The 12,186-nt window shown below is 39.4% G+C and overlaps 1 pseudogene; it reads right to left on the minus strand.

Moving 5' to 3' along the window:
• Positions 1-390: 390 nt before the first annotated feature.
• On the minus strand, positions 391-2,447 carry LOC132422290 (phosphorylase b kinase regulatory subunit beta pseudogene; annotated as a pseudogene).
• Positions 2,448-12,186: the final 9,739 nt, after the last annotated feature.

The following is a 12,186-nucleotide window of genomic DNA, read 5'->3' on the forward strand; positions in this document are numbered from 1 at the left end:
ATATTTTCATTCCTAGTACGCATAATTAGTTGGAAAATTCATTTAATTGGCAGTAAGGTGGGAATTTAGTCCAAAGTGCAAAGACTCATTTTGATGAGCTGTGGAATCATAAAACATGCAGTGGTGAACTTTCAATTCATAAACAATTATTATTGTTCAGTAAAGATTATTATTGTAGTGGGCATAATCATGAGAACTTACTTTCACTTGATTATAAGCAGTTCTTACCATCAGATTGCTCATGGCATGCAAGAGGTCCAATAACTCTGCCAAGGGTGTGGCAACTACTCACCAGCATGATCAGCCCTCACATTAATGGCTGCCTTGATTAAGCTTCAACACAAACTTAACACACTTCTGGAAAACCTGCCTCAACAGAGTCTCTAACACCTTCCTCACTAGGTAACCAGACATGGGTCATCATTGCTTGGCTTGACTTCTCCTTCCAGCAGCAAATTCATCACGACCTTTGTCAAATAGCTGCATGTTCCTCTTTTTCCCAGGGGGCGAGTACTGTAAAAGGAAGTCATGTCATCTTGTTTTTCAGCTTCTTTTAGTAGACTCTCATCTTTTTGAAATTCATGAAATGCTTCTTTCGCCGGTTTGTCTAGATCTACTTTGTCTTGAAATTCTAGCTCAGGGTTTCTTTCCAGTACAATGGATACAACCATTAGTAACTCCACAACTATCTGTCTGTATTTTGGCTGGTCAATATTTCCCAACATGTCTTCAACAAGGAAAGAGAAATTCATCTCATACATGGTCATATCTGACAGGGTTGGTTGCTGGGGCAAATGCCTTCCGGCTACAATGATTCCATTGGGTGTGTGCTCCAGGATCTGCCACACGCAGTCATAGGACTCAGGGGGAGTTCTATTCAAAGACCCATCGATCTGACACCTGTTCAGCCAACATCTTCCATTCCGTTGAGGCTGCAGAATACCCAGGAGAAGCTGTTTCACTTCACTAGGTGACATCTGATATAAGTCTCTGGCTGGCTTGTTTTCGCCACGGATCTGTAGTTCATATCCCATAGCATGGATCATCCACCCACTTCGTATTTTCAGCATGCCACGGGATAACTCCGGGTTATTGGAGATGATCCAGCCAATGTGAATGACCAGTTCTTGCTGAATGACCGACTCCCTCTCATCATGGGTATTACACTTGTAATAGATGATGTTCTTAATCACTCTTGGAGACAAAGGATTGAGATAGCCTCTTCTTCATGTCCAAAGGCACCCAGAGTTACCTGTTTGCCCTGCACTAAAGCATTAGTAATGGATGGGGCCAGGCTGTCCACTAGTTTACTTAAAAGACTTGCTGTATGGTGCACCACCGACCAACATTTTTTGCTGCCAGCTCTTCTGTAGACTCTCTCAATGTGATCAGAAACGGTACCTTCCTTTGTGATGAAGTTGGGCCCTTCTCTTTTGAGCAGTATACCCAGCAGGATGGCTTGGCTAGCCAGACAACTACAGTCTTTCAGTTTTTGAAGAATTTCTTGGGTGGGTTTGTTTTTCCATTCAGTAATGGTGACATCTGGCTGCTGTTCTTGTTCAGGAGCATTGGAGGTGCTGCTTTGTCGTTTGACTTTTGAATGTTTGGGAACTTCTAGTTCCTCAAAACTCTTAAATTCTGGAAGCTCTTCTGTGTCACTGATTCGTAAGAAGTCAAGTTGTTCTACCACAGCTCCAGATATTAGTGTCTGTAGACGATCAACGTGAACTTTCACTCCTCCAACCACTCCTTTCTTAAAAGCTGCCAGCATATCTAATAAGGGATTGAATCAGCTACCTCTTATATTGTCTTCCCAGATGAGAACAAGGAAAGGTGGATGTCCATGCATTTTCCAGTATTGCTTAATAAACTGTAGTGCATTCTTTATGTCATCTATCAGCAGTAAAACATCTTGAGACATGTAGAAATCACTTAGGTCAAAGATGATAGGGTAACAAACCACAGTCTTTCCTAGAATGCGATAAATCTTTGATGTACCGAGGCAGCCAATGGGCCTATCTGGCCTTCCGCAGAATCCTGATTTTTCATTGATCCCCAGATGGAAATAAGCTTTCACAAGCTCCTGCTGGGCCCAGATCTGAATGGGTTCTACCTGTTGAGGAGTTTGAGTCTGAATACCATATGTGTTGAGGAAAACTTGAAGGCGTTGGCTTTCTGCTATGAGCGCTACATAAACAACCAAATCATTTTCCAGTGGGCCCTGATTGGAAAACCTCATGCTCACATTACGTTGATTCTGTAGTGGGACATAACGCTGAACAGGATCAATGTCTTCAGGACTAATTAATTCATCAGCCAGGAGTTTTGCGATGACATAAAGGGCTTGTCCCCAGAGAAACAGTTTTCCATCACGGCCACAGTTGCTAGGAAATCGCTTCTGACTACCAGGGTTTCTTTTTTCATATTCTACAAAATCAGCTGGCACAGAGTAGTACTTTGGTATGACAGGATAACCTGAGAGGCTTGTCTGCTCACCCCCCGGGGAGGGTGGGGGCTGGGAGCTGAGGCTTGGGCTTCAGAGGTCAGATCCCAGGGAAAGGACTCGGTACAAGGTCTTTATCCCCAGCTCCTAGAATACTGTGTGGTTCATAGTAGGCATTCAATAAATATTTATTAAAGAATATCTATGCAGGCTGGATTTAATTAAGGACCTGATCAGAGTATTTATTTGTACTCATTTATTTTTATATGACGGTAATATTAAGATCGCTTCCTGGAATCCCAGGAATAAGATAGTAGGTTTTGTCTTCTTGGCTGCTTGATTTTTGTTGTCGTTGTTGTTCTTGCGTTCTTCATTCTTTAAATGCATATATGCACATAGATCAGAAAGATAATATTGGGTTGGCCAAAAAGTTCCTTTGGTTAATGAATACCCAAAGTTCTTGGTGAAAATGAAACATGTGTCTTTTATTTTTACTTAAAACCGAATGAACTTTCTGGCCAACCCAATGCACATCGAAATATTTATTAACTGAAATATTTATTAACTGGCTGCTAGTTTTGCTTAAACTACAAAGTGTGAATGTGTGTGTGTGTTTATGGGTGTGTTGGTAGATGGGAAGAAGAGAGCGGCATACTGGGAATAGGTGTTTCTAAAGAAATTGCAGTGTCGATCAAGAATTTATGGACATATAAATGAAAAAGGCCTATAAAAGCACCTGTTAATTTTTCATTCAACAAGCATTTTTGAGCAAGAATGCAAGGCCTTAGCAGGGGGGTGAGTGGTGCACAGAATCCCTTATGTTAAAGGATTTACAGTATAGTGAGAGATACAGGCTTATATACCCTGAGCTATGCTACAAGACTGAGGGTACTAACTAAGACCTGCAACAGGAAAGCAAAGTGCTCACAGAGGAAGCAGAATAGAGACTTAAGTACAAACTAATAGAGGTGACTATATGACTATGTCACTTATTAGCTAAGGGATGCCAATAGTTAAGTGACAAGAGCATTTAAGGTTCATTAGGGAAGGCTTCAGAGGAGAAAGGAGGAAAGTGCGGCACCCACTTAATACATAGGGGAGAGTGACTATTTCCTGTGTGCCCTACTTCCTGACAGAAAGATGCTTCTCTTTCTAAGGCTGCCTCTTGTCAAATGAGGAGTAACCCTAGAGGACACGCAAATGGCTCTTTAAGTTCTCTAAACTCTTCACAAGTTTCCTTGTACATGAATACTGGAGGAAAGAGGTACTAGGTTAGGATATTTGTCTTCTAGAGAAGTAAACTAACAACCTGGCTAACTGTCTTATGGTATGGGGAACTTGCTGGGCAATTTTAACATTGTCAGCCAGTGCCTGGGAAGGAAGTCATGTGGGCCCTGACTCCCTTTGAAGACAGGAAAGCCAGAGGAAGGACATGGGTTTGTTTTACTATTCCCTCACCCCTACCCCCAGCCCTCAGTGTGAGAAAAGGTTATCATTTCTTGGCTTTCAAGGTTTTCTCTCAGGAAAATCTTTTCCTTTGTTCTATTTATGCCACAGACCCAGACAAAAGCGCTCCGTACCGCAACTCTGGAACAGTGACACTCTAGTCACAGTGCGTGGGGAGCTGAATGAGTCAGCCTGACAGGGACTGGCTTACATCCTAATTATAGAAAGAAAACAAGATTGTTTTAGATTTATTAAAAACTGGAAGGTGCTATTGCTGCACATGAACAGAAAATCCTCGCCTCCAGTAACCCTTGATCTTGTTTTAACATAGAAACAGAAAGTGAGCTGAGCTATACATTTGCCTGTCTAGAGGAAAGAATGCTTCCTCTCCTTAGCTTTGAGCTTCAGTGAATTAGAGGAATGAGTGAGAAATGAGGGTGTGAAAAAGAGGCTGGACACAGTGGTGCTGCCCACTGAATTATTTTCCATCTGGAGGGAAGGCCGTTGCTTTCAGTATATTCTTCAAAGGAAAAAAAAAATGGTAGTGAGCTCAGTCAAATTTAAATATTACCTTGTAATATATTTAATACTAAGGAAATGGACTTGAGTCACAGCACTGAGGGCTCGGGCAAGGCTCAGTGCATTGGGATGATCTGATGCATTCTGTCCTGTGTTTATCTGAACATCTGCCGAGAGAAGAGAGACCGGAGCACCATGTTAGTCCTGACAGTGGTAGAGGAGGGAGCAGGATAGCACGGTATGTGTGTGTGTGTGGTGGAGGCAGGCATATCCACATGTACAGAAGACAGTTTAGCAGGTAGACCAGTTAGAGCACCAGAAGCTAGGCAGAGGCAAGGAATGATTCCCCTACAGACTTCAAAGGGAGCATGGGCCTGCTGACATTCTGATTTTAGACTTCTAGCCTCCAGAACTGTGAGATAATGAATTTCTGTTGTTTTAAACCTCCAAGTTTATGGTATTTTATTATAGCATCCCTAGGAATTAATATACAGTTACTCAGCTAGTAAGTGACAGAAATAGAATTTGAAACCTAGTCTATAATCCATATCCCATGGCCATTTCTAGATGGAGACATTGGAATGTTAGGCTCAATTTCTGTAAATATGGCTTTCCTGACAGTTGAAGTGTATAGGCAGTGACTGGTAATCACAGGAGTAGATACAGTCAGGTTGGAAGTGGGGCTGGCTAAATTTGAGCAAGTAAGGATGAAGTTAAGGCATATAGTTGTTCAGTCTTGCCTAGTTCTGCTTCATCCCACCTAGCCCTAATCCTCAGTCTGATTACCTGCACAGGGGAATAACGAGAGCTAAGTCAGTCCAATGGGTTAGGAAGAAGAAAGCAGAGATTGTTTTAACTTCAGAGTTGGAGGGAAAGGGGAGAGTAGTTGGATAACTCAGGGATTTCTAGGTCTGTTGTTGAGTTGCCAAGAGAAACTGTTATTTCCTTCTTTAGAGGTTCCTAAAATCACTCCTAAATTATCCACTGACTGCTAAATGTGTGTTGGGCACATTGGGGAGGTGACGACTGTAAAATAAATATAAGAGCCAATCCCAGTAATCAAGGCTGAAATCTGGGAACACAAAAATTAGTATATCTGAAAATATTAGAGACAGTAAAACTGTTCAGGTTCAACTCTAAGTGTAATAGGAGTTCAGGAAGGGATGACAGAAAAAGATCCTCCTTTTATTTATTTTTTTCCAGCTTTATTGAGATATAATTGACATATAACATTCTGTATGTTTAAGGTATACAGTGTTTTGATTTGATACACTCATATATTGCAGAATGATTACCACCATGCCATTAGCTAACACCTGCATCACATCACATAATTACCACTTCTTTTTTGTGGTGAGAACAATTTAAAATCTACCCTGTTAGCAACTTCAAGTATATAATACAGTATTACTAACTATAATCACCATGTTGTACATTAGATCTCCAGACCTTATTCTTCCAGTCCATGAATATGGAATATCTTTCCATTTATTTGTGCCTTCTTCAGTTTCTTTCAGCAATGTCTTATAATCTTCAGTGCACAGATTTTTCACCTCCTTGTTGAAATTTATTCTTAAGTATTTATTCTTTTTGATGGTATTTGTAAATGGGATTGTTTTCTTAATTTCTTTTTCTGATAGTTCATAGAAACACAACTGCTTTTTTGTATACTGCTTTTGAGTCCTGCAAATTTACTGTATTTGTTTATTAGTTCTAGCAGGTTTTTTTTGTGTGTGTGGAGTCTTTAGGGTTTTCTACATATATAATACCATGTCATCTGCAAATGGATACAATTTTACTTCTTTTTCAATTTGGATGCTTTTTAAAAAATTGAAGTACAGTTGATTTATAATATTATATTAGTTTCAGATGTATAGCATAGTGATTCAGTATTTTTACAGATTATACTCCATTACTGATTTGTACCCTTTTAAATGTCAGTGTTTCCTAATGCTCCATCTTCAGATCTTTACCCTCTCTATGTACTCTATGGCTGATCTCATGATGTCAGCTACTGTCTGATTCCTCTGGAGTTGACTTTTATTCTGAATTTCAGATTTTATTTATAGCTATAACTGCAATTTTCTCACAGAAGAATTTAGAATCAGCCCAGAATCACCATTTCCTGGGTAGAGGGAAGCAAAGTGATTGCTGTATCCCAGATCAAACATAAAATATAGTAATAGCTGCTAACATTTATTGAGAGGCCTTCCAATCATTTGCCTACTTGGCATCAGACGTATTTCCAGCCCTTCCCCTTTCCCAGATAACTATATTTTCTGGACTCCCTTACCAACTGGCTTCTAGCACATTTCAGAAAATAAGCACTGGCGGAAGGTTGGAGGACTGGAGACAGGGTATATCCTCATCTTTATGTTTCCAGTAGGATCTCCGGAAATGGCTATGTCTTTCTCATGGTTCCGGCTTCTTCCAGCTCTTAGGCACTGTTAAAACTACCTCCTCCCTTTGCTTTCCAGTCCTATGGGGTAGAGAGACTTCCTGTACTTGTTAATTTCTGGATTGCTTCATGTTCCCCTGTTTAATCTTTCAGCACATCCAACATACTTGAAAACAGATTCCCAGGGTTTGGCTTCTCTGCCTGGATCCTGGTTGTTCTGAGTACTTTACATATATTACCTTTCTAATCTATATAACAGTTCTATGAGGTAGACACTATTATTTCCCAATTTTAGAAATGAATAAACCAAGGTAAATAGAGATTAAATGGCTTGTTGAAAGTCCAGCAGAAAGTGGTGGCCTGAGCCTAAACTCTTGAACACTAAATCATGTTGCTTCTCATTAAAACAGTCATTCACCTTTGACTTCAAGCATTTCTAACTGAAGAATTCTTTCCTGAGTTCTGAGCTCCAGGGTCATTGGCATCTTGCCAAATGTCTCTGGTGATGCTTCTATTTTTAGGAGAGCAAGTGGCCAAAGGACTGCTTATGTTATCCTCCATGAACCTCTAAGTTCTATTTTGCTTTCTCTAATTTATATGTTCCCCCCACCCCGCCCGCCATTTCTTCTACAGGCCTCCTACCAGAGTCACTCACTGGGTTGTCTTGATCCCATCACTCAGTGCACTCAGTGTATCCCGAGGTTGCCTCCTGCTTTAGTTTTGCTCCCTGCCTCATTTCTGCCCTTTGCCAATTCCATTGGTACATAAGGACAGGTCAGAAATACATCACACAGGAACACACTGATTTTTTTTCTAACGATGAATTGAACGCTTCCCAGAAGAGCTTTGCCATCTTTTTCAGCATAACTTTTTAATAAATACGTACTGGCTCTCTACGTAGGATTCTATGAATATACTATCTAATTTTATATTTATTATAAATACCTATATTAATTTTTATTTTTTTCCCTTATAGTCCTCTTTGCTTGAAATGTCCTTTCCTTTATTTTCTTCCTGGTGAAATCATACTCATCTGGAGAGGTAAGATCTAGCTTAAATGCTATCTATTCTAGTAGTCTTTCATGACTCTCTCCCCTCCCCCCTGTACCTTGTCCTTACCTAGATTGAATAAATCACCTCCTACCTTTTGGTTCCATATCGCCCTGATCACCCCTCTGACCCAGTTCTCGGTGTGTGCATGTCTGTCTCCCAAATAAACTTGACAGTAGAGATCATATCTTTGCTTTTGTGTTTCCTGTCACCTAATACATGTTAAGTAAATTTGGGGGTTGAATCAGACCAAGCAGTTTTGTTGAAATCCACTTAGGAGACTTGTTGATGACAAGCAAACAATATTTAGTGAATGTTAAGCAGGTGAAACTATCTTCTTTATAGATCTGGCTTTTGTTCTTTTAATTTGATATGTTATAAATGGGGACACTTGGTGAGTTTTTAAAAAAATTTTTTTAAATTAATTAATTTATGGCTGTGTTGTTTCTTCGTTGCTGCTTGTGGGGTTTCTCTAGTTGTGGCGAGCGGGGCTACTCTTTCCTGCAGCACGCAGGCTTCTCATTGCGGTGGCTTCTCTTGTTACAGAGCATGGGCTCTAGGCATGCGAGCTTCAGTAGTTGTGGCACACGGGCTTAGCTGCTCCACGGCATGTGGGATCTTCCCGGACCAGGGCTCGAACCCATGTCCCTTGCATTGGCAGGTGGATTCTTAACCACTGCGCCACCAGGGAAGTCTGACACTTGGTGATTTTTATAATGAATAATTTGTGCTCTAGATACTAAGTTCTAATGCAGAATTGTGTGTGTGTGTGTGTGTGTGTGCATGTGTGTGAGAGAGAGAGAGAGAGAGAGACAATGGGAAATTTACTTGAACATTTTTTTTTTCTTTTAGACAACCACCTCACAATGTTATTTTGAGGAAACATGACTGAACGGTAGCAGAATATTACTTTGTAAATATAACTAAATTCCTGTGAAATACTCAGCGATGGAGGATAGGTATTACAAAATCATCAATAGGTTATAAGTTGGTTTATTTCTAATAGGAAATATTTAATGTGGAAAGAGTACGTTTTGGTGTAAGGGAGAGCTAATCAATATATATAATCTTAGTTTATGCACACATGGGTTGGGTATTATGTGTGTGACTTACCAAAAGATGATTACTTAGCTATGTGGGTATTATAAGGGCCATTTACAAAGAGTTAAATGGTTTACTGAAGGGCTAATATGAGTTAGTTAATCGTTAAGAAGTTTGCAATTTCCAGACTAATATGTTCCCCTTTGAATGGTTTATTAAGTTGGCCGTTTCCCAAAATAGTTTAGCACCCAGATAAATAGATCCATTGCAGTACCAAAAAAAGCACAATAAATATATTTTTCTTACGGTTCATCATCCAGCGAAATCCAGAGAGCATGATCAAAGGTTATAGCCATCAGAGTAACTGTTCCATATTGCTCTGTAGCTTTAGGCCTGTAAATATCAGTGTTCCATCCCATGCTTTTTCTGGCTTGTATCATGGCCACTGAGCCAATTCTTTTCCTTTTTAAGTTTTTTAACCTGTTTATTTATCCCAACATGATCTTTCTTTCTGCTGTTAATTTATGTCAAGGTGAAAAGTTTAGACCCACAGTGCCTGAGAAAAAGCATGCAAGTGATTTGGCCAGAAGTACAGCAAGAGTACTAAAGAAGAATTCTTATAATTTGTGAAAATGAAGATTTTCATTGGCTGGAGGCAAGAGAGTACACAAAAGGAAATGTATGAGAGGCCAGATTGTAAATTCAGCAGGATTTTAGACATGGGTGGAAGCCCTTTGACATTGCAAAGGGCAATATAAACATTGCTACAGCTGGGAAGAAGTAACTATCAATTGTGCAAACAGGAGCTGCACTGACTATGATCAGTGCATCATGGGACTTTAGGACCTCTGAAGAGAATGAAACAACAGCCAGGAAGCAGGACTGCAAAATGCATCTCCAAGAAACTACAAATAAGGCATACCCAGGCATACATATAAATACAAGTATAAATATATACCACACATATAAAGTTATGTTGGATTTTTGTTAAAATAAGACCACACTATGCACATTACTCTGTAACTTGTTTTCCTCATTTAGCAATGTATCATTGAAAGCACTTTCTTAATATATAGATGTAACTCATTGGACTTTCAACAAGGGTGCCAAGACAATTCAATAGGGAAAGAGTAGTCTTTTCAACAAATGGACAACTGGATATATATATATGTATATATGTATATATATGTATATATATATATATATACACACACACATACATATACACACATATGTAAAAGAATGAATTTGAACGTCTTTCTTATACAAAAAAAATTATTCTTAGTGGATCATGGACCTAAGTGTAAGAGCTAAAATTATATAGCTATTTGAAGAAAACATGGGAGTAAATCTTCATGACATGGGGTTAGTTAAAGCCTTCTTAGATGCAATCAAAATCACAAGTGACAAAAGAAAAACAGGTAAAATGCACTTCACCAAAATATAAGACTCTTGTGCCTCAAAGGACCCATCAGTAATGTGAAAAGACAGCCCAGAATGGGAGAAAATATTTGCATATCATATACCTGACAAGGGACTTACATCCAGAATATATAAAAAATGCTTGCCACTCAACAATAAAATGACAAATGACCACTTAAAAATGGGCACAGAATCTGAATAGATATTACTCTAGAGAAAATATATAAATGGCCAATAAGCACATGGAAAGATGCTCAACATCATTAACCATTTGGAGATTGCATATCAAAATCACAATGAGATACCATTTCACACCCAGTAGGTTGGCTATAACCTAGAAGACAGGTAATAGCAAGTGTTGGTGAGTATGTGGAGAATTTGGAATCCTCATGCATCGCTGGTGGTAATATAAAATGGTGTAGCCTCTTTGGAAAACAGTTGGCATAAACATAGAGTTACCATCTGACCCAGAAAATCTACACCTAGGCCAGACCTCAGAGAAATGAGAACATGTCATACAAAAATTTGTTCATGAGGCTTCCCTGGTGGCACAGTGGTTGGGAGTCGGCCTGCCGATGCAGGGGATGCGGGTTCGTGCCCCGGTCCGGGAAGATCCCACATGCTGTGGAGCGGCTGGGCCCGTGAGCCATGGCCACTGGGCCTGCGTGTCCGGAGCCTGTGCTCCACAATGGGAGAGGCCACAACAGTGAGAGGCCCGCATACCGCAAAAAAAAAAAACAAAAACCACAAAACACACACAAAAAATTTGTTCATGAATGTTCATAACAGCATTAGTCATTATAGCCATAAACTGGAGACAGCCCAAATGTCCATCAACTGATAAATGGTTAAATAAAGTATAGCATAACCAAACAATGGAATATTATTTGGCAATAAAAAGGAATGAAGTGATACATGCTACAATATGGATGAACACTGAAAACTCTATGCTACATGAAAATGTCAGTCAAAAAAGACTACATAATGTATTATTCCACTTATATGTAAGTCTAGTATAGGTAAATCCATAGATACAGAAAGTAGATTAATGGTTTCCAAGGACTCAGAGAGTTGGAGGGAAATGGATAGCGACTGCTGTTGGATATGAAATTTTGGGGGAGGATAATGAAAATATTCCAAAATTGATTGTGGTGATGGATACACAAGTCTGTGAATATAGTAAAAACACTGAATTGTATACTTTAAAGTGGTAAATTTTGATGGATTGTAAATTATATCTCAGTTTTTAAAATTCAGGACATAATCATATTTCCAAGTTCTTTTTGCTATGTAAGATAACATATTCACAGGTTCCAGGGATTAGGATATAGACATCCTAATTTTGTTTGTGGGGGCCATTATTCTGCCTATCACATTTAGATTTTATGGAAGTACTTGAAACTGAGTCAGTCAGACCTGACGTGACCTTGCTGTCCTCTGTGAGTAGCAGTGCAACCCCACAGAGCATGGGGCTATAGTGAGGTATGATGATCTGCTTCTCAGCAGATGTCAGCATGGAAACATGAGGGTAGAAGACAATGCATTTCGTGTCTTCTTCCCTCCTACCACTAAGATATCATGGTACCACAGAAAGCCCTGTGTTAGTCACGTCTTTGTTATGCCTCAATATTTTTAATCTTTAAGTAAATTCTTCTTCTTCATATGATCCTGATTTCTTATGTTGTTTAGAAAGGTCTCCCCTATCCCAAGGTTAGAATGACTGCCCTAATTTTTCTTCTATTACTTATTTTAATTTTCCTTTAAAAACTTCAATTTATATGAGATTTACTTTTGTCAGTGATATGAAGTAGGGGTCTGCCTTTGTTTTCTTTTAATTGGATAGCCATTTATGCTAACATCCTTTGTT

Source organism: Delphinus delphis, chromosome 3 (assembly GCF_949987515.2).
Source record: "Delphinus delphis chromosome 3, mDelDel1.2, whole genome shotgun sequence".
NCBI classification, from domain to species: Eukaryota; Metazoa; Chordata; class Mammalia; order Artiodactyla; family Delphinidae; genus Delphinus; species Delphinus delphis.